Here is a 16,210-nt window from a genome sequence, read left to right on the forward strand (position 1 = left end):
ACATGAGAAACAAGATGAAGAAGAAGATTGTGCATGAGTGGTGGTCCAGAGAATCAGGGTTTTCAGCTTATGGTACCACCCAGGGCTGTGAGGATTTCCCTGCACATCAGTTCACGCAAAAACCAGCAGCCACCATCTATGTTACAGTCACAAGTCTTGGCTGGCACTGCAGCCTCAGATGACCTTCAAAGCTCATAACAAGTCAAAGCAAGCCCAAATCTGAAAGGGCAAGGTCCCTGTTTTGTCCATCTTCCTTAAAACCAAAATGCAGTCTCTGTCGTGCATGGCATCTGCAGACAGCAGCTAAAGGCAGTCAGTCCCTGCCCAAAAGCTCTGATTTTGAAGGTTAAACCTGTTCTGAGCCTCCAAACATTTTCTGTAAGAAAATTGTGTGTTCAAGAGAAACACCTATGGGACACCTCCTCCTTGTCTTGAATGTCTTGTATGAGTTGCTGTACCTGCCACAGCAGAGGTGGTAACTGCAGAAGTGGTGTCCTCTATCCAACTGCAATAGCTTCAGTAAGAAATCACAAAAAAATAGAGGGCTAGGTGGGACAGTCTGTACTTCATCCTGGGAGTACAAGCCCCATATGGGCCAAGGAGACAAGAGCTGTGATGAAGCAGAACTCCCAGAGTACTTTTTCTGCCAACCCCCACAGTGGCTGCGACGCCACTGCCACCCAGAGCCCACTGTGAGCCACCCCCAGTCTCATGGGAAGAGCTTCTGGTCCTCACCAGTTGGACAAGGAGATGGAAGTGGCAGAGGACATTCATTTCCGAGCCAATACCCAGCCTGTAATTGTAGACCACAAGTCCATTTATAGCAGCCCCAAAAAACGTGGCTGTGCTGGATGCAGTGCACTGAATTTCTCTCCATCCCCCTCTCACTAAAAGCTTTCAGCTTTTTTTTCAGCAGCCCGTGCTGACTGGAAAGCCTGTGGCCAGTTTTGCTGCATGGAGAGCAGGCAAAGCAGCAGATGCTTAAAGAAACCCTTAGGGTATGAGGATAGACAGAGGGAAATCTGCTTTCTCAGGCTGCCAACTCATTTGTCAACAAGGGCTCTGGACAGGCCGGCTAAAATATACAGCATGACACTGCAGCAGGCATTTCATTGCCACTTCTTATAAAGCAAGCCTGGAAATGCCAGCAAGCAGTGCCTTCAACTATGCTCCTTGATTGAATGAGACCAGTTCAAAAGTAAAACACTGCTGTTTGCTTATCTGGTGGTTGTTTGCCCTGCAAATCCACCTCAGAGTTTTCACTATCCTCTTTTGGCTCTGCAGAGCTGCTGGGAATAAACTGAAGCAAAACCCTTCCCCTTATTGTGGGCGCCAGCAAACCTGGCTTTGAGTGCAGCCAGGCAGTGGAGGGGCTGAATGAGAAGGTATTATTTACACAGGCTTCTTAGAGTCATCTGGCATTTTTAACTCTGCCCTGCAAGGTATGCCAGGTCCTGATGCAGGGAGGAAAACCTCGTGCTCAGCTCCCCAGTTCGGTGGGTGCAGAGTGTGAGCCACACTGGGAAATCCAACCCACAGCATGTAGTGAGGAAACACAAAGAAATTGTGCTGTTTAACAAAATAGACTGGAAATCTCACATCCATCGAGCCTGCCAGAAGCGCTAGATAACTACAATGTCCTCTTTGATTTGCCTACCAAAATTAAGACTTCAAAGACGACCCTCCTCTGGAGCGGATGGACCAGACCAAACTTCTTCCCAAAAAATCCCCACAGGACCATCTGGCCTCCCCTGATGCATTAAAGGCTTAAAGCAGAGTGGCTCTTCAGCTGAGGTACCAATCTGTCACTAACAATTTTGTCACATCCTAAGCTGCCAACAGTTTCTCATGGTTTAACTCCACATAACCACAGCCACTGAGAGATGTTTGACTTCCAGCACAAAACGCTGCCACCCACTGGACTGATGTTTTCCTTCCCAGTTAAAACTAGCAGTGATGCTCACCAGACAGGTCGAGGCTCGGAGTTACTTTTTCTTTGCAAGCATAACAAGTCCGTGGCTTGCTGTGAGCTGAGTTATGTATCTCAGCCAGGACAAACAGATCAAGTTCCAGCTGATTTCTCAAGGCTTTGGGCTTGCCCCTGGCAGCCCAGTTGGATATCTACCTTGTGAGACTCCTGAAAAATCTCTTTTGGGCCAACAATTTTCTGTCTCCATCCCTGACACAGCACAGGCATTGCCCTGTTTCAGAGATGCTACCAGCGTTTAGGTGATGCTCACAGCTCAGCCATGGGTCAGCACAACACCAAAAAGCACAATAACACAAGTTTTCTGTAGTGACTGTGATCACACACAGGCATCTTAGGGCAGGGAGGGAGGAGGGATGTGTCCTGCTAATGCCAGGAGAGCAGCATCCCCACAGGCACCATTTGTCAGGAGGCTGCAGCCAGCCAAGGCACACCACAAGTTATCCCAGCCCCACTGCTTCCCTACAGATGGGATTTTTTTTCCCCTCGAGGGGCAGAAAAATACTTTTTTGACTGAGGAACACAAATTTAATCTGAGCTCGCCCAGAAGGAAAGCCAAGAGCAGTCGACTGTCCAGAGCAGCCCTTCACCCGGAGCAGTCCCTCCTCGGGAGGGTGGGCATTCCTTGGGGAGCATTCCCATCTGGAATGGGAATGGAGCCGCCCATGCAGCGCTTGTTTTGCTAGGGCTGCGGGACAGCCCGAGAGCATCCCATGAGTCCGGGAGCATCCCGGGAGCATCCCCGGAGCATCCCGGGAGCATCCCGGGAGCATCCCCGGAGCATCCCGGGAGCATCCCCGGAGCATCCCCGGAGCATCCCGGGAGCATCCCGGGAGCATCCCCGGAGCATCCCGGGAGCATCCCCGGAGCATCCCGGGAGCATCCCCGGAGCATCCCCGGAGCATCCCGGGAGCACCCCGGAGCATCCCCGGAGCATCCCGGGAGCATCCCGGGAGCATCCCCGGAGCATCCCGGGAGCATCCCCGGAGCATCCCGGGAGCATCCCCGGAGCATCCCCGGAGCATCCCTGGAGCATCCCCGGAGCATCCCCGGAGCATCCCGGAGCATCCCCGGAGCATCCCCGGAGCATCCCCGGAGCATCCCGGGAGCATCCCCGGAGCATCCCCGGAGCATCCCCGGAGCATCCCGGGAGCATCCCCGGAGCATCCCCGGAGCATCCCATGCCGAGCGCCGCGCGTGGAGCTACAGCAGGCTCCTCCCGAGGACAGGCAGCTATAATTATAAACCCCACATCTGTTAGCGTTGCATAATCTTAACATCATCCGAGGCTCTCGGAGGGGAGAAAAAACTCATCTCGACTCGGAAAAGTGCTGTCTGTCTGCAGGGAAAGGTTGGGAAGCAAGGCAGGCTGCGCGGGGCAGCGGTGGCTGGGGGCGGCTCCGGGCTCTGTTTTGAACGGCTGCTGCGGATGTCGGGATCATGGGTGGAGGCCGCTTAGGAGCCAAGTGAGTTTGTGCGAACAAAAGCTAAAGCCCTAAATCTGGACCGTCCAGGGCTCTCTGGGATTTTCAATTTCCTTCCTTGTTCTTGCTCTGAAAGAAGAAGTTCAAGGCGGGGGGTGGAGGGGGGAGTTGGAGGAGGGGAGGGGGGCTGAAATGGAGCTTTAAAAAAATTCATACTTGAGATGGGTCAGTTGAGCGTAAACACTGATAATACTGCCCGGGAAAGGTCCCTCGTGTGCACTAAGTGAGGGAAAAATGCAAGAGGTTTTTAACCACATGCAGTCAACCCCTTTCTGCTAATTTTTTAATATCAATACAAGGAATTATTCTGTCTGGATTAAGAAAGGTGGCAAGAGAGGGTGTACGGGGAAAAGAAGAGGTGCAGAAGCCTTGCCAGAGCCTCTCACCCTTCTGTGGGGGCTGGTTTGGATGCAGTACCCCATAGACACATTCCCTGGCAGTGCCTTGCTCTGGTCCTTCCGCTCCTTGTCCTCTCCCCACTGGGCCCCAAGCAGAGCAGGACAGCAATTCACAGGCCCTTCAGTCATTTGAACCATAATAGGAAGGATTTATGCAGCCAACAAAGGTGCCTAGAGATTTAATATGTCAGCTCAAGAGAAGTGATGGGGGGTTAATGCCAGCAGCAGCCCCTGCACGCTCAGAATGCCACGGTCCACATGGCTAATGCCCACCTGCCCACCTGGCCACTTCCAGCGATGGGTGCCCAGGACATCAGCATTGCCCTCAGACACCCAGTGCCATGCCACAGCACCTGGCTTGCAGCTCTGCTTTATGACACAAGAACACCCTCCACTTCCACACCACCTCCCCTCCACCACCTGTAAAATCTTGGAGGATGCTAAAGGCCATTTTTGCTTCCCACTTTTTTTTCACCATCCCAGAATCTGATGCTCTGAGATGCCATTAGGGAAAAAAAAAAAAAAAAAAAAAGGATGCAATTACTGCTCTTAAAAGCAGTACCCTAAAGCAAGGAAACAGGTTCTCCAAAATAAAGAGTACACAGAAGTCTGTAATCCTTTCCAAAAGCACAGGATATATGCATACAGAGTGCCCACAACTGGGATAAAACCTTCACAGTGCAGGGACAGGATATTGTTCTGCTTATCAAGAGGTTTTACAGCTTCTTAGTTTTGGTGTCCTAAACATTTCCCTGGGGAGGTGCAGGCTCCCAGATCACCAGCTCAGGCCCATGAAATCCTAAGCTTCTTACTCATCTTTCTTGGGCAGTTTGCTTCAATCCACAGATCCCTGAGACTACAGGGATCCATGGGACCACCTGTGCTGCCTGAAAACCACCAGCCCAGAGTCACAGCAGCTCCTCAAACCGCTTTTCATAAGCTTTTGTTTTTAAACAGCTTTTAGCAACTGAATAAAAAAGAAAAGTCCTGGTTTATCAACATTTTTATATATATATATAAAACACTTATATATAAAATTCCACTTCCAACAGGGATAAGCTATGACTTACCATACTGCTAAAAAACCCATAACCATGCTGAGGCTCCAGTAAAATCTCAGTCCATCTATCCATCCATCCAGCATTGATTGAACCTCCAGTGCCCCAGGCCCCATGTCCTGATGGCCTTTCTTAAGCAGAAAGCCAAACTCAGCTGTATTTTCTTGCTTTTCAGCTGGTTTGTATTCTGCCCTAGAAGCATCCCTCCAGCCTAATGTGGGGAAAGACCCCACAGGCCCAGGGCAGAGTGAAGGCAGCACCAGCTGACAGGCCCCAGAAGCACTTACCAAAAGGGTTTTCTTTCTTACTATGATTAGTAAACATCAATAAAACTAAAAATAAACCTCCCTAACTGCACAGCTCTCTGAGCACTCACACCTCCTCTCCATCCCCTCTCCCACAACCCTGCAATGGTGAAATGTCCCCAGCTACCCTGCCTGCACCATAGATCCCAAATGTTAAATCCCAGCATCAGCAAATTCATTTCTAAACACCCCCCCCCCCCCAGGCTTTTCTATAATGTCCTGCAGAAATACTACAGAAAATATCACCCACACATCACTTCTCCTTCCTTTTTCTGGGATTTTTAAAGTCCCCTAGAAGCTTTTCTAGTCGAGAAGGCAACGCTGCCCTCACCAGCACTCACAAGGCCAGAGCAAAAGCCACACAGGGACCCAGCCTGGTGTCATTTTAACTTCTGCTCCCATCCGAGGGCAGTGCTGCTGGAGACTATCAGACGGCTTGGGGAGGAAGTCTCCTGGCAGGACTCCACCAAAGTGGAGTTGCTAGGTCACTGGAACAATAAAAAGGCAAGAAACAACATCCTGGCTGCAAAAAAAAGATGGGAAAAAAAAAAAAATCCATGGTGGTGTGTACAGTGCTGGTGAAGTGGAAAGAAACAGGCTAGTGAGGCTGGAGGGAGCAGCACCATGCTGCTGTCAGCTTCTGCAAACACACAGCTTCATTTCTAACATGGCTCTTTCTCCAGACCTCTCACACAAATAGTTCCAGAACCCTGGAATTTGTCTGCAAGGTCTGCAGCTTGTGAAAATCTCACAGAGGTCAATATTTCCAGGGCAGCAAGCTCACTGCTGTTATGCAGAGATTCATTGCACTTTGCCTGTCAGCCTGGCATCACGATCCACCGGATGGCTTTCACCCCCCAGCAGCTGCCCACGTTCATTTAAACTGGCAGGGTAAGAAACCTGCCCCAAGCAGGGCTGTGTTTTGGGGATAAGGGGTGAGCATCTCTACAAGGGGCTGAGCACTGCCCAGACCTGGGGCTTGGGCTCCCCTGTAAGGAAAGGTGCCAGAGACTTAGAACCTGCAGGATGAAATTTTGCTGTCTGAAAAGTCTAATTCCCGGGCCAGAAGGGAGCATTAGCTCATTCTGTGTGACCTCATGATAACCAAAGCCATTCCATGTAGCTTATTTACTCCCAATATAAGTTCAGTGACTTGTATTTGACTTAAACAGATCTTGCAGGGGAAAAAACACCCAAACTATTGGTATTTGTGATTACCTGGGTTTTAACTCAAAACCACAAGGTCTATGGGCTGTAGCACAGATTCTTCTGCACAAAACCTCAATGCCTATCAAAAAGTGATGCCAGGCAGTACAAAGCAGATGTGTGACAAAAGACATCTGCCCTGGGGGGCTAAGGACTCAGCCCTTTGCAGATCCAGATGCAAACAAGATTGTATTGTCACATCCCACTCTGGAAACAAAACCACAGGTCCCAGCTCCAGGTGAAGCTAAGTGGTCTGAGCCAGGAGCTGCTTCCCACACCCAGGAAGGGACAATAAACACTGGGAACATGAAGGAAGGAGTAGGAAAAGGGTGCTGCAATGCTGAGAGGTGATGCTGGGAGCAGCCAGGGGCTGCCATGAGCCCCTGGGGGCCAAGTCATGGTGCTCACTGGTGCACATGGGCTTTGATCCAGGTGTCTTGACCAGGGGCTCACTCCAGCAATGTACTTAAGAAGAGCTCCCCAGGGAATTATTCCCCATGCTTAACACTAAGCACATGCCAAGGAGCTTTGCTGGCTGGCAGTCACACCAGGGATGATGACCAGCCTGGGAAGTGAGCAACTTCTCAAGGACATTGTGGGGATGAGAAGGACGAGGAGCCCTTCTGGATGCAGGAAAATCATCAGACTGCCAAGTGGTAGATGCCATTTGGTGACATGCAGATACAAGGCTCAGTGGATTCTTCCCTCCATGCAGACCAGCGAAATGTAACCCCATCCCAGTGGAAAACTGGAGGAAGCCCAAGCCTGATGCCCAGCTGAAGGTAGGATGCAGGGCACGGTGTCATGGCAGCAGGAACCATGGATGCTCTGGTGGCTCCTACCCTTCAGCAAGGGGCAGTGAGACTTGTGAAGGGATGGAGAAAAAGGCAAACGGGCAAAAAAATAAAGCAGCTTAAAGAGAGATGAATCCCCAGAAGAGATAAGGGCCCCCACCTCCCTTCCCCCATCTGCTGCGAAAGGATGATGATCTAAATCTCATTTCCTAGATGACACCGTGCCGATCTGCCGCCGGAAGCAGCGGTGGCAGCGCTCAGGATGGCGCCGGACCTCCTTCTTCCAGGGGATGGGCCAGGTCTTTCCCCATGGCACCAGCAGAGGAGCAGCACTGCCCAGGGCGGCTGGAACACCCGGCACCACTCTGCCTCTGCAGTCACACGTTTCCTTTCTGACAACGGGGGAAGGGGTTTACCACTTCCAGGGCCTTTCTGCACGGATTTGGGGGAGGTTGAAAAATAGACACCTTCTTTCAGATGTGGGTGCTGGGGAAGGGCAGGACTGGGCTCTCACCTCTGAGCTGTCTCCTCTGAGCTGTCCCTGAGGGTTCAGAGGGAGTTGTGGTCAGGTCACAGCCTACCTCGATGTGTACAGGCGTGGTGTGGTGAGCAAGGCAGCACAGAACACTGGGAGAACAGAAATCTGTGCCCAAAACCCACCTGCCCACACAAAGACACAGATTACCCAGCACAGGGCCACCGCACATCAAGTGCCTTGGCACCTCCATGCCATCAAGTGACCACCAACTTCAGCCTTAACCCAGCATGTGACACAGCTCATCCAGCACCCTACAATCTCCAGGTGTACCAGCGCTTTGCAGGACAGGATTATAAGGATCTCTGACTGCATGCTGGGGACTGTCCTCAGGGGACACAAAACTGCTGTTACTCCCCAATTTAAAAGCCTCCTGGCTCATTTACCTTTTGTCATGCATCATTTTTGCTACCTGCTCCTAAGAAGAGACCATCTTCATGATTTTCTGCATTCTCTGATAATGTTTCCCTCCTAAGAAATATCCTTTCAAAGAGCCTTTATCTGCAGGGTTGGCTGAGGGTCTAATATTGCATCCCCATTCTGCATTTGCTGAAAGAGCTGATAATGTCCTAAAAAGAATTAACATTTAGATGTTAGTCCTGTAACCAAATCTGAATCAAACAATGATGACCGTTCAAATGTCTAAAGCTACTCAGGGGTATTTTCATTTAAGCCCTACCAAGCTTGTACCAGGGGTGAGGAGGTTTCTAAAGATGCCTTTGTGAGCACCAGCCACTGAAACCCTTCTCCTTGTCCCTCCAGACACAGATACAATTATACCCAGCTCCAGCACAAAGATAAAGGCTGAATTACAAGAGCAGCATTATGCTCCACAATCAAGGTCCTTGATTCCAATTGACAAGGAACGCAAATCATGCGCAGTTTATCTGCGGATGCTTCCACTCCTGGAAATCATTCCCATCACAGGATAGAAATGAGTTCAATAGACAGGGTTACCTTTTGCATTTCCTCCCCAAATTGCTAAATCACCTTGTCAGTTTGTGAGATCTCACAAGTAATGCAGGGTCAAACCCATCCAACACTTGTCTGAGATATTTCTTTGTGGAAGGTTTAACTACCAGCTGCTACAGTTTCCCTGATAATAAAGTGTTTTCTTACCTTTAGTGGCATGAATGTAGCAGAACAGTTATTCAGAGATGCAGTGAAACCCTTCTCATTTTTAAAAAAGTGGTATACTTATCTACCATTCTGGGTGATCCTGCGAGGGGAGATATATCCAGATCCCTTGGGAAATGTCTTGAGATCCCTTACAGACCTGCCTTTTGCTTTTATAGAGCACTCAAAACCAAAGCCAAGTGAAAAACCCCTCAAATACCCAAACTCCCACATCAACCCCCCAATTTATGCCTACTCCAGAAAGTGCTGTCCTCCCCCCAAAATAGATCCTGACACCCTGGGTGGGTGGGCAGCAGTACCCTCCTGCTAGGCTATCAGAGAAGGTATCTTTTGGATAATGTATTGAAGCCAAAGTTAGTGTGATTCATCCCCGCTTCAGCAAAGTTCACCAGAGCATGACGTTTCACATCAGTCCTCAGGGCTTAAGAGATTTTCCACAAGAGGAAGGGTGTTAACACCAGCATCCTAACAAGCAGTGACGTGAATAATTGTGCTCCATAGATCTAAATTCCTCTTGTCACTCCAGATGCAGAAGGGCTTTTTAGCATGCTCTTCAAGGAAAAAGAGAGCCTTCCTTTGCTACCAGTAACCAAAGAAGCCTGTCCATCAGTCCAAAACGCCTGCACAGGGTTCCTTCCATGCTCTGGAGATCTCACAGGAATCTAAGGGTGCTTCTGGTAGCAGAAATTACCACAGTGTCTGCCTGGTTATAGAGGCGAGAGGTCAGACTCATCCTGTAAGAGCCTTCAAAACCTCTGCCATCACAGTGTGCTGAAAAGTGCTGAGAAAAACGCCCTAAATGTGTGTGCAACTCGATGTCTTCTGGGAAATGCAGCCTGGGCTGTACCCCTGGGACGACAGCTAACCCTGCTGACTTAACCCTTTGTGCACAGTTTGCATGCCTTTCTATCAAACCACTTAAAATTCCTCCTCACTCCTTTCCCACTGACTTGATCTCAGAGTTAAAAAGCAAGGGTTATTTTCTCCCAAACTTCAGTGGCAAGAGCCTTGTTGCCATCAAACCACTGTGTAAAAGGTCCCTCAAATATCTCCATGTTTGCCTTGGCAAAAGAACTGCAAGGGTCATGGCGCTTCCAGTGGACTTTTCCAAGCACCAAATTGGAAGCCCAAGATGGGGTGTCCACACTGCAGGGCAAAGGGAAGGACCTGCAGCATTTGGTCACAGTGTAAGTGACATGATCACCCTCAGCCAGACCACAACCAGAATGCTGCAGAAGCCCTTTGAAAAGTCCTCCCAGCTTCATGTCCATGCAAAGAGTGAAAAGGCAGATGGAGTTTGTTTTCCCCAGCGGAGAGTCCATCCACCAAGGTCAAGGCGTTTGCACAAGGTATTGCACAGCTGTACAGACAGCAACTGGGTTTGCCCTCAGCATTCCTGCTGTGTTCCCTCTCTTCCCCTAGCAAAGCAGGGCAGGGCAGAGGGTTGCACTCCTCCTGCAGATGCACTGGCAGAGCCCTGCCAAGCAGGGGTGTCTGAAACAACCCTTCTGTCTGGACACAAAAGCTTCTGGAGACCAGCTTGGAGCTAGTGGTATTTTAAAATACACCCAACCTGAACTTCTTCTGTGACTTCTTGATTTGCAGCTAATGTTTGCAGGCTTTTTTATCTACCACATCAACAGCCAGAAGTTCTTTTTATACCCCTCTTAAGTGATTCTTCTGTAATGACAACTCCAGGAGTTGGGGTTTTAAGGAAAAACAGCCAAATCTTAGGAGGCTCTTGACACAGATTCTGACTTCTGGCAGCAGTGCTCCCTCGCCCACAGCTGAGATGCTGACTGCAGCTTGGGAGATGCTTAAGTAACCAACTGCAAACCTATTTATCAAATGACTCCAAACCAAGGGCACAGCAGATGCAAAAGCAGATATAACCCTCCTCAACAGCCCTGCCTGCACAGAGGACAAGCAACTGGAAATGGCTCCACCCAAAGCCACAGAGGGATGGGGGCAGCAGCATGGGAGCAGTTTGTTGATTATGACACCTTGTTTATGCATCTCAGGAACTTTTAAAATAACATTTTTATATCTCACGCATTTCATACTGGCTTCTGAAGGGATGAAGCTCCTGAGACGGCTTTGTTTGTTCTCATACATTAAAACAAATTAGCCTGGAAGGCAGAGACCTCCAAGACTGCGGGTTCCTAGAGGTTTTGTGAAGACCAGGACTTTGGTAGAGAAGGTTCCCAGTGAGTGTCCAACTTGGGGAGCTGCTGCACCCAGCCCAAGGGGGATCCTCATGGCTCAGTCCATGCCCTGGCCCTGGGACCTGTACACACTCAGCACCCACAGAGCCCAAGATAAAACACAGCACATACTAATGCCACCCATCCTGTGGCAAGCAGAAGAGAACAAACCACAGGTATTACTCACAGAGCTACTTTCTCAAATGTCTCTCTCTTCCATGGGTTTGCTCATACACTGATATCTCTAAAAACGAGCCTTTTTCTCCCCTGGTTTTGAACAGCCTGGCTTTTGACTCCAGTGAGTGGAAATCCTGCATCATTTTACCTTCCTCCAGCTGATCCCTATGCTCACCCTGGCTCTGCATTGCCCCTTCTCCAAGTCTTCATGACCATGAGTGGCCATCACCCTCTCCAGCACTGATAAGAGACAAAAAACAAATTTACAGCAAATAAGAGATGTAACCCAAGGTCCTAAAATCTGTATTGTGTACCTCACAGCATTCACATCCTACAAGAGGTCCTCATTTTTTACAGGAACTGGTTCCTATCCCCTTTTTCCCCTGTTCTCTCCAGAGCACTTCAGTACACTGTGTCTGACAGCAGCGTTACTACAGCACAGGCAACAGCTACACTAACAGCTTGGAGGAGCTGAAGTTTACAGAGCTTCCTTTACTCAAGGGAATTGCATTTTTCTAAGATTATATTATTACTTGGGCTGGTCGCTCAGTAATGCAACATCATTTCCCTTTTGGGTGGGAAAACTCTCTCCTTGTCCTCAGATGTGAATGATTTCAGCCCGAAAGGATGAACGCGGACTCTGCATGAACTGTGCCCCTTGCTGAAGCAGCAGGATGTTATATATATAACAGCTGGGCATTAAAAGATATCTGGTGATGGGTGCACACACATCAGCTGCATGTATGTGGAAAATTGTGAGAGAGAAGAGCTGCCAGATGTGACAAAACCATTTTCTTCTGAGAGGAACCCACAGACTTCATTCTTTCACCACGCCTGTGCTTGTAGCCCTCTTGCATCTCCTCTGGATGAATATCCCAGCAAATGAACCTCTCATATTTACAGAAACGGCAAATTACAATGCAAATGTTGTAAAAACTGCTCAAAGAAATAAAAATTTGAATTTGTAATCATGTCTGCTGCCACTGAAAATTGGATTCTGCCTTCTGTGTTCAGCCATTCAGGAAAGAGAAAAAAACCTATTGTATGACCTACATCTTTAATTGAATGTAAATAACAGGGCCTGTGGTTGGGGTATTCAGGCCTCGTGATGAGCTTGCTCACAAGCTACAGACTATGGATTTTGTATTGAGCATTTTCAAGGGAATATTTTAAAACTGTCAACCTTTGATTTGCTTGGAGCACCTTCTGACATTTCGGCTGGTCAAACTGTCCCAGTGCTGCTTTGCACCATTTCAACAGCAGAAAGATGCCAGAGCAGGTGCCAGGATCTGGCCCTGCCTCTTTCCAGAGGAGCTCTGGCACGTCTGAATGGATGAGCCCAGGTTTGAGCAGTGCTGTTTCTCTGCCCAGAGATATCCTGACACCCCCAGAGACTCCTCACCCCTCCATACCAGAGAAACTCTCTTGAAACTATGTGAGGAAGGAAAGCCACAGAATCCAGAGGGTTTACACTGGCTATCTACAGTCTGTCCAGCTCCAGATCATTTCTCTGGGGGTATTTCAGGGGTTGCAGCCCCACCTGGAGCACCCCAGGTGGCTTGACTGGACACAGACAGAGGCAGAACAACAGTATTTCTGTGCTGCAAAGAGTCTGCAGGCTCAGCCACAGCTGAACCTTGCCACTCTGTAGCTATCCTTATTTTTGAAATGGAACAGAGCTCCCATCCGTGGGGAACCCACAGCACCAGCCAGGAGGTCCCTCCAGCAGCAGCTCCAGAAGTGCTGTGGATGTTGGTGGTGCCTTAATCTCTACACCACAGCACTGAAACACTATCACTGTACTGGCAGGTTTTATTGGCTTGATTAGCTTGTTAATTTAAATAGCTCTTTTTTCTGTTGTGGTTATTTGATTAGCATGGATGAATGCTCCATTAATACCAACCAGACCAATGCTACCAAGTTTCATGTTTTATGTTCTGGATGCACAGGCATGGTCAGCAGCATCCACTCGTTTTCTCTACAACCACCAAAACCAGCAGCTTTTCTAACCTGGCATTATAACCCCTCTGCTAAACAAACAAAATCCTCTGCCACCTCTGAGAGATGTGATGATGATGATGGAGCTGTCTCAGCAGCTCCAACAGGCTCCCTGCAGATGAGCAGGATGGGGAGAACGGAGAATGGAGCACATACAACAGCTTGAGAGTTCGGTCAGGGAGGGTTTCTGACTGGCAGCCGAAAAATTGGTATCTGTTAGAGAAGGTGAAGGAAACAAGTTGTCACAGAAACTTCACACTCCTCTAAACAGATCAGTATCTGCAACTTCTGATACTGAAAAAAGTATTTGCTGAGGAATGCACCCATGCACCAGCAAGGCCGGCACCAGCCCCTGCAAGCGTGGCAGCAACAGCCCATCTCCCTCATCCCCCCAGCCACGAGAAAAGCATAAAGCAAGTTAAATTAACCCTCCAAATGCTGGAGCAGAGCATGCTGCCAACATCTGCTGAATGGGCACAGACTGGCACTGGTGGTTTGGTACTGGGAAATCAGATTTTGTGGAGAGCCCAGTAATGGGCCTCAGCCACGGCAGCTCTCCCCTTCCCACTGCCCTGCTCACATCTCCGTGCACGGCGGTGTCAGTCAATACACATCTCTGTGTGCTCCCTGCCAGCCAGGTCACACAATTATCTCTCAGACTATACTCATTTAGCACTTAAATATCACATAAAGTGCTTCCACAAATTGATGCGAACCCAGTGCACGACCCCTGCTACCTTCCAGGGCTTGAGAGGGGAACAGGCAGGAAAGCTGATCTCCAATCCTCCTCCTTTTCTGAAATGCCTTTTCTTCCTTCTCTTTTCTTTTTTGCTTTAAATTATGTACCCCAAGGGAGCAGAGCTAAATCCATACAACCCCGGGGAGTTCATGCTCACAGCACACCAACCAAATCCACTTAGAGCTCACAGAGGAGCAGCAAAGATGCCCGAGACAGGAAAACCCTGCAGCCTTTTGATAGCGGTGCAGAGGCACAGGAGGCAATCCTTCCTTGTCCCTGCACCACAGGGGGAGGAAGCATCCTTCCTGCACCACCCACAGTCACCTGAAATTGCATCAAAGCTAGAGAGCAGCATCTTACAGCTCTCTGCCTCAGTGTGGCCGCAGGGAGAGCTGGGCTTCTGTCCCCAGGAGCCACAAAATACGTACTGCAAAATGTGAGGCAGGTTTGGAGGCAGCACCGTACCTTTGTGCAAACAAACATCCTCAGCACCTTCTTCCTTCGCTCCTAACTTTGCTTTGTCCACACAAAGAAGGTTTCAGACAGAAAGCTTAAAATACACATAAATAAATGCAGACTGTTTACCCCTCCTAAGAGTTTTGGAAAGTTTCTCCCAGCAGCCAGCCTAAATCTCTGCTGCAACTAAAGCTGGTTCCTTCCCAGGTGATTTGACACCTCATTTCCAGGGCTCCCACCAGGGAAGCTGCATAGGAAGGTGGCATCTGCCATGGGAGAGACGGAGCAGGGACAGAAGGACAGACACAGATGGCAGAAAAGCTTCCCAGGGAAAGCCCAGTGCCAGCAGCTCCGTGCTGCGCTGGGCACCGTGGCAGGGCACCTGTGTGGGCAGAAGTAGCAGGAAAAGGGACATGGCAGGGAGACCCCGGCCACAGTGATTCTGTCAGGGACTCAGTGTTACCTCTGGTGTCCCTGTGGTGTCACTGGAATTATTCTCATTTCACAGATGGGAAACCTGAAATAATGAGACCTGCAGGAGGACAGAGCTTGTAACCAAACCCTGACCTCACCCAGGCTGGTGGCAGGCAGTGCCCTTCAGCTCACTCAGTGCCCATGCGAAGAAGCTGCCAGAAGAGATTTCATGGAGGGATTTGATAATGCTTTAACTTTACTACCACCAGCTTTCTTGCTTCCTACTTCACCTAATTTCTTTTTCCTGTGTTACTCTCCTTGGGTTCAGACCATCTTTTAAACACAGGATGAAGCCATCTGTCCTCATCTCTGCAGCAGAGAAGCCCACAGAGGGTCTGGCAGGGAGGGTGGCAGATGCAGGCTGAGGCACAAGCCGGCCGGGAAGGCAGTGAGGCTGCGAGGGCAGCCCTGCTCCCCTGCCCCAAGCTTTGTGAGAGACTCAAAAGCCCCGTTTTACACCCACCGCCTCACCATCTGCTCACTAAGCCCCGCCTGAGAAAGGGCTTTTGCCGCCCAGGCTCAGACTGCTGCAAAGGGAGATGTAATCTTCGTTTCCTGGTAGTGCCAGGGTGATGGGTTCACAAGAAAAGCTCCCACTTCGAGCAAGTGTTTTCAGAGGTGGGAAATGCCTCCGAGGGGCAGGAGCAGCGGCGACACAATCAGGGATTTCTCAGGAGTCCACAGCTGAAGCTGAGAGCGGTTCAGGAGATCCCCAGCCTGCTCCCCTAAGAGCAGACAATCCCTGCACTGACAGGCATAGAGCTGCAGCGAACAGCGAGTGAATCGCAGCTGTCAGGACCCACTGTAATTCATGATGCCGTTTGCTGGGGAGCGAGCTACTGCTGGGCTATTTATCACTCCTCCACCATGCATCCCCTGCTCCTTCTGGCTGGGGCTGACATAATTCACAAGCACCTGTAGCTGCTTGAGCGAAGCCTTCACCGCTGAGCCGGGCAGCCAGGCACTGGTGGCTTGACAAATGGTTTTTCCAGCATGTGGACAGATAGTTCGAGCTTTTCAGACTCTTAACAAAGGAAATGCATTCCTCTACCGACTCTCAGGAGTCATCAAGGTCACAGGAAAAGATGCCAAACCGAAAGCTGAGATGAAATTAAATATTTTTTTCGGTCCACTGAGGAATTTGCACAGCTTTCATCAAATAATAGGTGAGCAGTTTGCTGGCAAGTTGCAGATTTTATCTTCACAAGGTTGGTAGCAGGTAAAACTGCATTATTCTCTCCCAGTTTGGAGGGCAAAC

General features: G+C 49.7%; 1 protein-coding gene across 6 annotated transcripts in view; it reads right to left on the reverse strand.

The window, feature by feature from the left end:
* Positions 1-16,210, reverse strand: part of HEG1 (heart development protein with EGF like domains 1) — a 53,523-nt gene that overhangs the window by 34,159 nt on the left and 3,154 nt on the right. The gene's annotated exons all lie outside the window — the stretch shown is intronic.

Source organism: Cyanistes caeruleus, chromosome 7 (genome assembly GCF_971803275.1).
Source record: "Cyanistes caeruleus chromosome 7, bCyaCae1.hap1.1, whole genome shotgun sequence".
Lineage (NCBI taxonomy): Eukaryota > Metazoa > Chordata > Aves > Passeriformes > Paridae > Cyanistes > Cyanistes caeruleus.